Source organism: Lactuca virosa, chromosome 5 (genome assembly GCF_052849685.1).
Source record: "Lactuca virosa cultivar CGN04683 chromosome 5, Lactuca_virosa_CGN04683_v6, whole genome shotgun sequence".
Taxonomy (NCBI): Eukaryota; Viridiplantae; Streptophyta; class Magnoliopsida; order Asterales; family Asteraceae; genus Lactuca; species Lactuca virosa.
In genome coordinates this window covers 433,699,151-433,713,856 of record NC_136430.1, presented here as the reverse complement: position 1 = coordinate 433,713,856, position 14,706 = coordinate 433,699,151, and the positions used below count along the sequence as shown (strand labels likewise).

The following is a 14,706-nucleotide window of genomic DNA, read 5'->3' as shown; positions in this document are numbered from 1 at the left end:
AAGTGTGAAAATTATGTTAGGTTTGTTTGGTATTTAAATAATGATAAATTCATTAGAAAAATGAAAAATTAATTGTTATATCTGTGAGAAATCAAAAAAATATATATGTTAAAGTTAACCATTGGAATAAGAAAATGAAAAAAGAAAAAAGAAAAAAATCTAACCAATAAAATGAAGAGAGAGGAGGCAGAGAAGCCTCCCCTCACCCGGAAACCGCGGTGGCGGTGTTGTGTATCCGGCAACGGTTCCGAAACCACACCCCCTAAACCGTTACACACCCTCCGGCCTTATACATGTTTAATATATCATGGAGTTAAATACAAATATACGGACATAATGGTTAACTTGCCAATAGAAAAAAAATGCCTAAAATAGGTATTAGATTTTTATGAAGTATGTTTAACAATTTGTATGGATTTGAAATGATGGTAGAATAAATATTTATGAGATTGAAATAATTTTGTTAGAATAATGAAAAACAATCGGTTATTAAAAGAATGGGAAAAAAAGGCATTTAAAGGTTTATGAGACATATTTGGTTATTGGAATAAGTTTGAGATAATGCTAGAATTATTATTATTTTTTTTAACCGGCAAATACAAATATATAAATCTATTCATAATCTAACACTTAATACCACTTATGTCCACCACAGGACTTCAATTATCAGCCTCAAAGAGCCAGGGTACCACCTGGTACCGCTGGGCTAGAAGCCCTCTAATACTAGAATTACCAGTGAGATATTTGGTGGTAAGATAGAATTGTAGAAGGAATTAAATGGTTAATTCCGTTGAAAAAAGTAAAATAAAATAAAAAAAATAACTTGTTTTGTCGTATAGTATGAAATGGACTTTTGTAGGAATTTGATTCCTTCCGTTTTTATTGATTTTTATTCTTTCGGATTGGGGTTTTTTTTTTTTTTTTTTTTCATTATGGAATAGATATAATGAAAAAATATATTATAACCCGTTTTTATTACAAAGATTTTAATGACAATTATTTATGAGTTTTGTGATTTTAGTTAAAATAGAAAACTAACTAAAATTTCCTTATTATAATCTTATATGACTTTTAATGAGCTTTCATTGTGTATTTTTTTTTTCTAATTTTTTAGTTTTCAAAAGATAAATTCTATAAATATAGTTGAGTAGTATATGAAATAACGTTAGAACCCTACCTTGCATTTAAATAGAAAAAAGTGTTTTTATATTCCTACAAGCCATCAAACATGATCATGAGAGAACAACTCATTCCATTACCTTATTTATTTCATTATTTTGATTATTCCTTTAATTTTCATTTCATTTCATCCAAAGAGACCCTAATATATATATATATATATATATATATATATATATATATATATATATATATATATATATATATAGATTAAATGTGAATGATATATATTGTGTGAATGTATGACAAGTGCTGGACCATTATATTAGATTTGTATATGGCTAAGATTTGATGGTGTACAATAGTTACAATTAAATATGATACATATAATCATTTCCTTTTAATAAAAGAAAATCATAAATACTAATTATAAGGGCATAATTTATATTTTGATTGATTGTCAGTAAGTACGAAAGTTGAAAAAATTAAGGAGGACATATTTATCTTAATTCAAAAACAATATTTAATTTTCAAAGTCAACTCTAATTCTTTGGATATCTTAGAAATGATGGTATACAAATCATATTGAAAAATTTAAGAATTCTTCCAATAAATAGAAATGAAAAATACGAGTTCATTCTTAAAGAATGCGAGTTCATTCTTAAACAATACGAGTTCATTTAACAGATTTTCCTTGAAGAGTGTACATACATAGTGTTGGATTAATGTGTCTAAGGTCATAACTAAATTGATATAATGTTGATGAATAAAAGTAAAATCATTTTTGGGTTGCTTTCATAACTAAAAAATTGTTTAGATTGATTTTAGAGAGAGATAAATGATTTATTAATATAGTATATGACTAATATATTAATTATAAATAGTTATAATTAATTTAGAATTAATCATAATTAATTAGGTATTAATTCTGGGTTAATTAGAATTAATTAAAAGTTGAAGGACTATAGCTGTAATTGTTCAAAAGTTGAACAGATGACATGTTCTTGAACCCTCCTGCTGTTGACGGTTTTGGAAGCTCTCTTGGAGCCTTCTGGGGAAGTCTTCATGAGGATAAACTAGAAACCAGATAATTACCTTATTTGAAATAATTTTATTTTATGTTCACATCAGGGTTTTTAGGTGTTTCCTAATCAGCTATAAATAGACCCTTGGACTTTCAATTATCGACGATGACATTCTAAGATGCAAAGGTCGAAAATTTGATACCTTTCCCCTCTCTCCTAAATCTTATAGGGTTCTTGTGTTGTGGGTGTGAACCATTAGAGGCTTGCACACAATTGAAGCTAGTTTTCAAGAAGCTATTGGATTGTTCAAAGGATTTGTTTACAATACAAATCAGAGGTATGCAATTAACCTTATGAATTTTGATTTCAACTAGGGTTAAGTTTTGTTGTTCAATTGTATGTTGCTTCAATAGAGTTATGACATTGATCCAAAACTAGGTTGCATGTACCCTTAAGAGATTAAGATATTTTCCGCATTATTACATGTAAAACTCATCAGTGGTATCAGCGTATAGGTTGTCTAACAATTGAATGTGCATAAATTGAACTTGAATAATTGGAGAAGAACAGAATCGTCATTTTGTTTCGTCGCCACGACGTGGTGTTCTTCTGCCACGTCATGGCCAACTGTCTAATCTGCGATATTGTCTTCTGCCATGACATGGAGTTTATCTGCCACATCGTGGTGGGCCTTCTGTTCAGCGAAATTTTATTGAAGATAATTAAGATCTAGATTAGGATAATTGCCTTTAAAAATATTTTTTAATCAAATAAATTTTGAATATTTAAATTGGTAATCTGGTATCCTAATATCTAGAATTTTTGATTTATCCACATGATTTAATTAATTTTGATTATTTGATTAATTAAAAAGATTAATTTTGAAATTGGTAATATAAATTTGTAAACTTTATTTTAAATATTTAAAATACACCCTTATACTTATATATATATATATATATATATATATATATATATATATATATATATATGTATATATATTAAAAGTTTAATATTATATGTATAACATGAGTAAGTTGAATTGCTAGTATGCTTCATTCACGAAGTCATGCTATAAAGAGGGTATAAGGAAGCAGCCTATAAATTGGCCGTTGAATGGGTGTCTATTCTCACCCACCGCTCTACTGTGTGGTGAAGGTTCGTTAGAAGAACGGGTTTAATAGGACATAATCACATTAAAAGTAAAATGTTATAAAGTAATAGAACATTTTCCAAAATTTCCCACTCTAGTTACTTTAAGAAAAAAAAATGTGAAAGTGTATATTAATCCATGAAAACACACATCAATCTATATGAGTCGTTAGCGGAGCATGTGTGGTTAACCAACACACTAATTGGGGACTATAAAGTTGAAATGATGGCACAACTCAAAAATTATTATTAATTAATGGAGCGTAAGTGGTTTACCGGCACGTTAATTTGAGTTGATAAGAGACATTGAGGTTGTCAAGCGGGTTTTCATGGTTATTCACATCTTATTTGTGATCCTCGGCATCCCAATCACAAATTAAAGAACATAATTTAGATTAGACATGTCATTGATAAGATTCAATGAATCTCAAATGATCTAGGATTTTCATATGTGACAACCCGAAAACTTCAATCTTGTACACTTAGTCAATTCAATCAATATTCAACTTGTTTTGTTGATTTCTGATGCTATTTAAGGGTTCATTTAAGTGTTCTAAGCTTGTATATAACCAAGGTTGAGTTTAGGAATGAGTCGGAGTGTTGAATAGTGAGAAAATCGGGCCATACACACCTCTTGGAGGAGTGTACGGCCGTACACATGGGTGTGCGGCCGCACACCCACTCCCTTGGCAGCACACTCACTTTTGGGCAGCACCCTTACCCCTATATAAAGGGTAGCCCCCTTCCTTTCATTCATTTAGCACCTTGGCAGCACACAACATCATTTCCTCTCAAGTTTCTCCAACTTTGAACCTTCCCAAAGCTTCAAGAACGTGAGTACTTCTTCCTCTAGCTTACAATCCATGAAAGACCACTCTAGTGCAAAAACGACATGTTCTTCGTATTTGGAAGTGAGTGCGGCCGCACACCCTCTTAGGGTGGTCGCACACCCCTAAAACACCCTCCAAAGTGAGAGTTTAACTTCCATATTCGATGTAGATGTGCCCCTAGCCTTGCTACACCTTGGAATGGACTTTTGGGCATCATTTTGAGGAGTGTACGACCGCACACACCTGTGTACGGCCACACACACACTTGTACGGCAGCACACCCAAGTGTGCGGCAGCACACCCAAGTGTGCGACCACACACTCTTGTGTGCGACCATACACTCATTCTAGGACCATAAACCCACCTCTAGGACCCTTATCTTGCACTACAATTGAGTATAGACCTTGAACACTTCGTGGATGTGAGTATGGACCTTGAGAACACTTCGAAGACACTTCACTTCATGAGTGTACGACCGCACACCCATTGGACCGCACACTCATGGCCGCACACACACTCTAGGTGGCCATACACCCCCTACACTCAATCCTACAAGGTCCTATCACTTGGTGCAAATAGTTTCAAGTCCCTAGAGTGGTTTTCCATCACTTATAGTGGTGAAATACCTTCATTTGACTCGTTTATGTGTCATTACATGTTATTAGGATCGAATCGTGTTCAAGGCTTCACTTGAACACCCAGCTCTCCGTATCGATCCTTCAATCAAACCACTTACCCGAGGTGAGTTCATACCCCTATATTTTACTGGTTTTCAAACGTTTTCAGGGGGGAATACAAGCTAAACCTTAAATGCTTTTGTTAATACAAAGAGCTTTTAACAAGTATAAAACTCATGCAATCCTCATACATTAACCCTTTTGTACTGTGTTGAGCATAAGGGTCGTTTTTCACTAAAATTGCATAGTTCTCCGGATTCGCTATTCACTATGTTATACATGCAAACTATAATCGGTATAGTTTGGAATTTTCTAAATATAACAAGTGCAGGAATTTTCACTACTAAACATATGCACTAAGACAGAAATAGTTTACAGTTTACATCACTACGTTATCACTATAAATATCACTATACACGGTGTACATACGGATTTTCACTATGGTAGAACGCTACTACACTACATGTAAACTAGATTGTACGATACTGTGAGGCACTACTTCAATACTGTACCCTTAGGTGTACAGGGATAAATCCTATCATAGTATAACCAGAGTCTCCTGGAGGGAGAGCGTGAGATTTGTGAATAGATCTATTCGGGACTGACAATCCCACACCCGAACTGCTAGCTACAGTTAGGCAGACATGCCTAGGGTGACAAATGTCATTTAACTCGACGCCTGAAGAGCGTTGGAAAGGTCTCTAGTCATATCAAGTATGGTTATACGACTCACATTATGTATAAATCATCTTTAGTTTACAATCTGGCATTCTTCAACGGTTTTATTTATACTAAATAGAACTAAAACACACTACTTATACTGGCTAAAGTCAGGGTTTTTAAACAGAACCGATTATGCAATGGTTTCACATACAAGATACTTATACTTCATGATTAGCTTTAGCTAGTCACATGAGGTAGTATTTTCACATATTACTACAGTTTTCAGTAACGAACATTCATGGTTTTATACGGAATCGATAACACTACATTTTCGCTAAAGAAAATATCGGATTTTCTTGAAACTATACAAACATTTCTGCTAGCTCATCAACAAGTTTTCATTATAAACTACTGCTTATGAACTCACCAGCTTTATGCTGATATTTTCAAACTGCTTGTATTCTCAGGAAATCAGTAGACAGGTACCTGCTGGGTTTTTGAGGAGTTGGAGCAATAAGAGTTTAATGTTTATATTCATACAAACTATATGATGTAATTCAAACAAGTTTCAGACGATTTCCAAATTGATGTAAACATTTTTATTTAAGTATTCATTGTAATGGTTGCGTTGCTATGATTGCTATTATACATTGGTTGTGATGCTATACATGACGTCCTCCACCCCAGAACGTTTCCGCCATTCTGGTTTTGGGGTGTGACATCATATAAATTGAAATTGGTAAAAAGCATTACCTACCTTAAGTAAATTTGTAATTAGATTACGACATCTCTTTTCTTAATTTCGAATTGCATTATTGGATCCTTGCTTTGAATATTAATTTGGGTTAAAATATCATGGATTAAATCAACTAACTAAAATTTTGTCTTTACTTTCAAAGAAATGTATTCAAGTGGTGAACTACCTCCTACTCCTCTTCCTCCTCCATCAAGCCACAACTTCACCTTACTATTGGTCCTTGCTAAGGACAAGCTTGTTGGTTCAAACTACGCGGACTGGATGAGAAATTTGAAGATGATGCTTCGCTATGAGAACAATGAGTATGTTCTTACTACTCTAATTCCAGAAATCAACAAAGAAATTGCCACTCTTGAAGAGATTGATGACTATGATCAGCACGTGGATGATGCCACAAAGGTCTCTTGTATTATGATTGCAACTATGGAACCTGAGCTCCAAAATACTTATGAGGATTATTGGCCATATGAACTTAACACGACCTTGTCTAAAATGTTCCACGAGAAAGAAATATAAGAGCGTTATGAAGTGGTCAAGTTCCTAATGGCGTGCAAATTGAAAGAAGTGGAATCTGTGTGCGCTCATGTGCAGAAAATGCATAGGAATGTGGAAAGATTGGAAAAGGCTCAATGTGAACTTTGATAAGGACCTTGCCATTGACATGGTCCTCAACTCTCTGCCCAGTAGTTATGATCAGTTCATCTTCACCTATCATTTGAACAATACAGAGACCACATTGATTGAGCTTCACAATCTGTTGCAAACGGCTGAAGCAGGAATGAAGAAGTCTCATTCCAATAGTTTTGCAAGTGCCCTAGTCATGGTTGTACAACAAAGAAAAGGGAAGAAGAGAAAGGCCCATACCCCATCCAAATGGAAAAAGAAGGTCCATCGTGGTGAGCCCAGTGACACAAAAGCAAAGCCCAACTTTGATACTCCTCCTGTTGATGATCTAAAGGAAGTTGTGTGATTTTATTGTGGCCAAAAGGGCCATTTGGAGAAGAAACTGCCCCAAGTACTTGCAGGAATTTAAAGATGCCAAGGCCAAAGCATGTGTTTCTTCTTCTGGTTTGTATTCTATTCAAATCAATAATACTAATATTTCAAATTCTTGGGTTCTTGATACAGGATGTGGTTTCCACATTTGTTATGATATGCAGTGAATAAAGAAAAGTGAAGAGGTCGAGCATGGCAATCTAAACCTAATCATGGGGAACAAACGAAGATCGGCTGTTACCAGGATTGAGACTTATGAGCTTATGTTGGATAGTACTAGGGTTGTTTTGGATAATTGTTGCTACTCGCTAGAAATGGCTCAAAACATAATTTCTTTTCATACTTTGTTTAGACAAGGATATCGTTATGGTTTTGATAATAATGATGGTACTATTTCAGTTTATTTTAATGGTGCATTTATTTTCAAATCTTTTCCTTATAATGGTGTGTATGAAACTATTATTTGTGTGAATGAATTAGACAACAATATGTATAATATTGGTTCTTCTAATAGTTTAGACAAGTCATGCCCATAGCATTGTCGTCTTGGACACATCAACAAGAAACGCATGGCCCAACTCCAAAAGGATGGAGTATTGGAATCGTTTGAAGTAAAACCAGGCGATGAATGCAAATCTTGTTTGTTAGGAAAGATGACTGAATCACCTTTCACTGGCACATGTGAATGAGGTGAAGATTAGTTGGCCCTAATCCATACGGATGTGTGTGGACCATTCAGATCTACCACAAAGGATGCAAACCGCTACTACATTACATTTACCGATGATTATAGTAGGTATGGCTATATTTACTTGATCAAACATAAATCGAAATTTTTTGAAAGGTTCAAAGAGTTTAAGAACGAATTAGAAAACCAATTGGGCAAAAAGATAAAGATGATACATTCTGATAAAGGTGGTTAGTATCTTAGTATTGAGTTTAACGACTATCTGAAGGAATGTGGAATTGTTTCACAATTAACACCTCCTAGGACACCAAAACTGAATGGTGTAGCTGAGAGGCATATCAGACCTTACTTGATATGGTTCGTTCCATGATGAATCGAGCATCGCTTCCAATATCATTTTAGGGGTTCGCCTTAGAAATAGCTGCCCATATGCTCAATCTTGTTCCAACTAAGAAAGTTGTTAAGACACCTCATGAAATATGGACGGGGTAACCTCCCTCACTCGCACATATCAAGGTCTGGGGTTGTGAGGTTCTTGTTAGGAAAGAAACCTCTGAAAAACTTGAACCTAGAGCCAAGAAGTGTTTATTCATTGGTTATCCATAAAAATCCTTTGGATACTTGTTTTACAGACCCAGTGACAACGTGGTGTTTGTAGCTCGAAGAAGAGTCTTTCGCGCGAGAGAGCTAATTTCCAAAGAGGGAAGTGGGAGCACAATTGATCTTGAAGAGATTCAAGAGTCATCAGATGAAGCAAATTTTGAAGATACTAGCTCTTAACCTGAGAATGAAGTTGTTGAGCCCATTGACAACTCGTTGCCTCTTCGCCGGTCAAGTAGGGTTAGCATGCCACCTTCATTCTATGGTTTTCATATAACTGCATAAGGTGATGTAACACTGGTAAATTTGGATGAGCATGCTAACTACAAGGAAGCAATGGTAAGCCCTGAGGCTGCTAAATGGAAAGAGGCAATGGATAGTGAGATCCAATACGTATATGATAACCAAGTGTGGACCTTGGTTGATCAAGCACCTAGTCGAAAGACAGTGGGGTGTAAATGGATATTCAAAAATAAGACTGACATGGATGGTCATGTACAGACTTACAAAGCTAGGTTGGTTGCAAAAGGCTTTACTCAAACCCAAGGGATTGACTATGATGACACTTTTTCACCAGTTGCTAAGATTAATTCAATTAGGGTAATGCTTGACATAGCTGCTCACTATGACTATGAAGTATGACAAATGGATGTCAAAACTGCTTTCTTTAATGGGAAATTGGCTGAGGATGTTTACATGGATCAACCAGATGGTTTTGTGCATGCTAAATTCCCTAATAAGGTGTGCAAGCTTGAGAAGTCTATCTATGGACTGAAACAAGCATCTCGTAGCTGAAATCTTTTCTTCCATGAGAAGGTCAAAGAGTTTGGATTTTCTAGAAGTGAAGATGAATCATGTGTGTATGTAAAAGCTAGTGGGAGCATTGTAACTTTTCTAGTTATGTATGTGGATGACATACTCCTAATAGGAAACGATGTTCCAACATTGCAAGAGGTCAAATCTTGGCTTGGGAAATGTTTCTCTATAAAGGATCTAGGAGAAGCTACATATATTCTTGTTATAAGAATATATAGGAACGTTTTCTAGGATTAAGTCAGAGTATATACTTGGATAAGATATTGAAAAGATTCAATATGGAAAATTACAAGAATGAAGACTTACCCATGCATCATATTGTTAAATTGAGCAATGCTCAATGTCCTAATAGCGATAAGGAGATAGATATTATAAGTCGTAGTCTATATGCTTCGGCTATAGTATCGATCATGTATGTTATGATGTGTACTCGACCTGATCTGGCTTACGCATTGAGCATGGTTAGTAGATATCAAGGAAATCCTAGTTTAGCTCATTGGACGACAGTGAAGAATATTCTTAAGTAGTTGCGAAAAAACAAAAGATATGATCTTAGTTTTTTTAGGAGGAAAAGATGAACTTAATGTACATGGATATAGTGACGCCAATTTTCAAACAGATCGAGATAACAGTTATTCTCAATCTGGCTGGATTTTCTTGTTAAATGGTGGAGCGGTAACATGACAAAGTTCCAAGCAACAAACAATAGCTGACTCTACTTGTGAATCAGAGTATATCATAGCAAGCGAGGCAGCTAAGGAGGCTATGTGGTTAAAGAATTTTATAGGGGATCCTGGAGTCGTTCCATGAATCCAATAACCAATGGAGATTTTATGCAACGACGAGGGTGCGGTAGCTTTGACAAAAGAACCTAAAGATTATGGAAGATCTAGGCACATCGAGAGAAAATATCACTATGTTAGACATAAAGATGAAGAGGGTGTACTTGTGGCGAGTCATGTATCATCAGAAGAGAATCCTGTTGATCCTCTTAGAAAGGGTCTGAGCAAGGTCAAGCACTTTGAGCATGCTAGAAGCATTGGACTAAGAGACGATATTAGATTTTAGATGTTAGTGTTGATTTTATTTTGAAACTATATAGCAATTAAAATTGTAATTGAATAGTGATTAATTAATAGAGATTTTTGTATATTATTTATATTCAAGGTCTTTGATGTTATTTGTTAATTAATTTATTATTGCGTTTTGTTTTGCATGTTCTACTTCCTGAATATTAAGTTATTCGAAGCACCACAGTCGATCATACTTTAAAAGTAAGTGTTGATTTAAGACTGTCATGAATCGTTTGTAGATTGGCCATAGAGAATGGACATTGCATTGGGATTGCTGCAAAATTCATGAGTACTTAGAAGTAGAAATTTTAAGAACCCAAGATTAGAGATTGATTCATGTATTTAATCACGAGCAATTCTAAGACGATAATATCCTCTATTCTTAACATATATACATGTAAGTCATATTTTACGAATTGGTTGTATCCAACACATCTTGTAACTGGGTGCTATAAAGGGTATTTCCATGTATGACTTAATAAGTGAAATTGAATGATTATATAATTGAAGTTTATTCGTTCATTTTTCCTTAATAGGAAAAGTGATATATTTGGGCCCCTCATTGTTTTGATGTTGACATTATACTGTTGGGCCCAACCAGGACTAAATTGATGTGTTCGATTGGTAGTCTTATGACGTCAGCACAAAACGAGATTATCGGGAAACAGAATCTTGGACAGGAGATTGATTCTAATCCATGTCTCATGTTCATGTGATATTAGGAAGAACGAAGGAATATGTGATCACTTATCTTAGGACCAATAAAGTCTGGTAGTGTCTTGAAAAACAATCTTTACTGGTTATTTGGAGTTGTACGAGCAATTGTAATTAGAGACTTATCCAAGTGGGAGACTGTTGGATTAAGGTGTCTATGGTCCTAACTAAATTGGTATAATGTTGATGAATAAGAGTAAAAGTCCTTTTTGGTTTGCCCTCATAACCAAGAAATTGCTTAGATTGATTTTATAGAGAGACAAATGATTTATCAATATATTATATGACTAATATATTAATTAGAAATAGTTATAATTAATCCTAATTAATTTGGTATTAATTCTGGGTTAATTAGAATTAATTAAAAGTTGAAGGACTGTAGATGTAATTGTTCAAAAGTTGAGCAGATGACAGGTTCTAGAACCCTCCTGTTGTTGACGGTTTTGGAGGCTCTCTTGGAGCCTTCTGGAAGTCTTCATGATGATAAACTAGGAACCAAATAATTATCTATTTTGAAATAATATTATTTTATGTTCAAATAAGGGTTTCTAGGTGTTTCATAATCAACTATAAATAGAGCCGTGGACTTGCAATTTTCAGCGATGATATTCTAAGAGGCAAAGGCTGAAAATTTGATACCTCTCCCCTCTCTCCTAAATCTTCTAGGGTTCTTGTGTTGTGGGTGTGAACCATTAGAGACTTGCACACAATTCAAACTAGTTTTTCAAGAAGCTATTGGATTGTTTAAAAGGTTTGTTTACAATAACAAAACATAGGTATGCAATTAACCTTATGAATTTTGATTTCAACTAGGGTTAAGTTTTACTGTTCAATTGTATGTTGCTTCAATAGAGTTATAACATAGATCCAAAATTTGGTTGCATGTACCCTTAAGAGATTAATATATTTTCCGCATTATTACATGTACAGCCCATCACATAGAATGTAAATACATAAAATGTAAATCAATTTACTTTCAGAATATAAGTTATTTAAAAGTGTACATACATAGAATGTAAATCAGTTTACTATGTGTTTTCATTCCTTCAGAATATACGTTATTTGTTGTTCCTTCAGAATATACGTTCCTTCAGAATATACGTTATTTGTTGTTCAATAAGTAAATATTTTTTTTGAAAGAAACAACATTCTATGAGAATGGAAGAGTAAAAAATAAATTATAAATTCATAGATGACATTCTTGAAGAATAAGACATGAAGTACAACTGCAAAACATTCTTGAAAATAATGTAACATTCTTGAAAGAATAAAATATATTCTTTAAGAATAGTACATGAAAATAAAAGAACAATGTAAATTAGAAGTACAACATCTGACATTTTTATAAGAATAAACATAATTTACAATTGAAAATAAGACATTATCATGAGAAATACAAGTTTTAAACATGAAGCATTTGACATTAATGACACTTAATGGCAAACCTAGACTAACAAAACATGAATCAAAAGCAGAAATTTCTGATATTGCTTTTGCAAAGAGTCTTCTTCCACAAAACTCATGTGAATCACATGTAGCACCACAATGTTGCATTAGATACACCATAAGAGAATGAAACTTTAATTTCTTAAAAACCAACTAATTAACTTCACAACACATTGTAAATATTTCAAGATGTATGGAATTATAACTGAGCTCGTAACAAAATTCTGGAGGTAGAATTGCGCGAGCAAACCGTTGAGTAGTTGGTATATTCACGAATTGTTAAGAATCATATCTTACTCAAGGCGAAAGCACATTCCAACTTTACCAATTGGTTGAGATTTAGTAATAGAAGTTGGAAAATTCCCCTCCCAGTCAAACCTTTAAAATAGACCTTTCCATCGGTTATATCTTTTGGCTGTGTTTTGGGTATAAGGTCAATCGTTTGTCCAGTTGACAACTTAACCTGCAAGAAGACAATTATTACTCATGTAAATCACTACATATTTAATCATTGTAAAAAAGAAAAATAAAAAAGCCTTCATCTTATTCTAAACATTTAAAAACATCTTACATGGACGTTTCTTTTTTTACTTAACAATATTAATAGGTTAAATAGTATCTACACCAAATAATGAAAGTTACTAAAAGCATATTTTATTGGTCAAACAATTAGAGTGCAAAAAACAATAATAATACCTAAATACAAGAATTATGTGTGAACCATTAAACAAATATACCAATATATCATAAGCATAAGAACAAATTAACAACGATTTGGTATGTTTAATATAATATAAAATCAATAAACCTAAAAAAGTAGTTTGTATAGACACAAATCGCTAAAGATTCTACCCCTTCAACATTGTTTAAGCAGAAGAGTGATTCAAATAGCAAAATTCATCAACTACTTAATTCAACAAAAGAAAAAGCAAAGAGAAAGTATAATCATCCATGAATCCTTACCAGAAATGACCAAAGAAGATTTTGCACACAAATGCAACTTAATTAGTTGATCAATATGCAAACCGTAATCCTCAATGAGAAATTAAGTTAGTAAATTACCTAATATGTTGTTCAAACTCCAAAAAATTCAAATAGTCTTCAATCGTCCTCCTCTCCAAAGAGCCCAATTAACATTAATTGAAGAATTATAAATTTGATACATGGAAAAGAAACTCAAAGTCACACCAAGACAAATGCCAATTGGATTCCTTGAATAAAAACATTCTCACGAACATTGAAAATTGTTCCAGAAAATCAATGAATGTGAATGGGAATTCCGAATTCAGAAAAAAGTGGAATCAAATTAGAAACAAAATATCATGAACTGATTATTTAAATCGGAGTACCTGATTCTTCACATCAGGACCATGGTCTCTCCGATCAAAATCATTTGGAAGCTCATTTGACGGAAGGATCAGAGCCTTGCAGACGTTGGTGGGGAACCTGAGACAAGATCTCAGTCCGAGATGCTTTCGAAATTCCGATGTAGTCATGCCTCCATGGGAAGTTGACATTAAAGGCTGGTGTCATTGCAGGGGAGCCGTCGATCGAGGACATATGTCGCCGGAAAAGAGGGTGAATGAAGGGGGGATATTGGGTGAAAAAGAATTAGGGATGAATAACGGAAGGGAAATGTCGTATGAGATATATTGAAAATTTTAAGGAATTAATTATTTTACTATAATTAAACATAGCAAAAGTTACTAATATATCCCTCTCAAATGATTGGTCTACAATTAGTCATAATTATAGTTTATATATGAACATATATATATATATATATATATATATATATATATATATATATATATATATATATAGGGTTCGGTTCCAATAAGGACTCAAAAAATGGTGCAGACTGCGAGGACAATTCTCCACCAACCATTTAGTCCCTGTAATTTACTCCATGTAACAAAGGTTCTATATTTTGGCAGAGTTAGTCGCAGCAATTATTTAGTTTACAGAAAAGTCCATTTATCATGGCTCTTAAGAATAATAACTTTTTGATGATTAGAATTGTAACGTCCGGGTCTTGGACGTACTTATTTATTGATTTATAGCTTTTGGATGAGGGCCACGACGTGAGTGACCATTGACTCTTGTTTTTAAGTCTCACGATGTGAGACTTTGAGTGCTCACGACGTGAG

At 33.9% G+C, this 14,706-nt stretch overlaps 1 long non-coding RNA gene across 1 annotated transcript; it reads right to left on the bottom strand.

Annotated features, from left to right (window-relative positions):
• Positions 1 to 12,573: 12,573 nt before the first annotated feature.
• LOC145116317 (uncharacterized) lies at positions 12,574 to 14,198 on the bottom strand. Its single transcript, XR_013711994.1, has 2 exons — positions 13,906 to 14,198; positions 12,574 to 13,019 (listed from the first exon to the last, which is right to left on the bottom strand). It is a non-coding gene; the product is annotated as an uncharacterized LOC145116317 (long non-coding RNA).
• Positions 14,199 to 14,706: the final 508 nt, after the last annotated feature.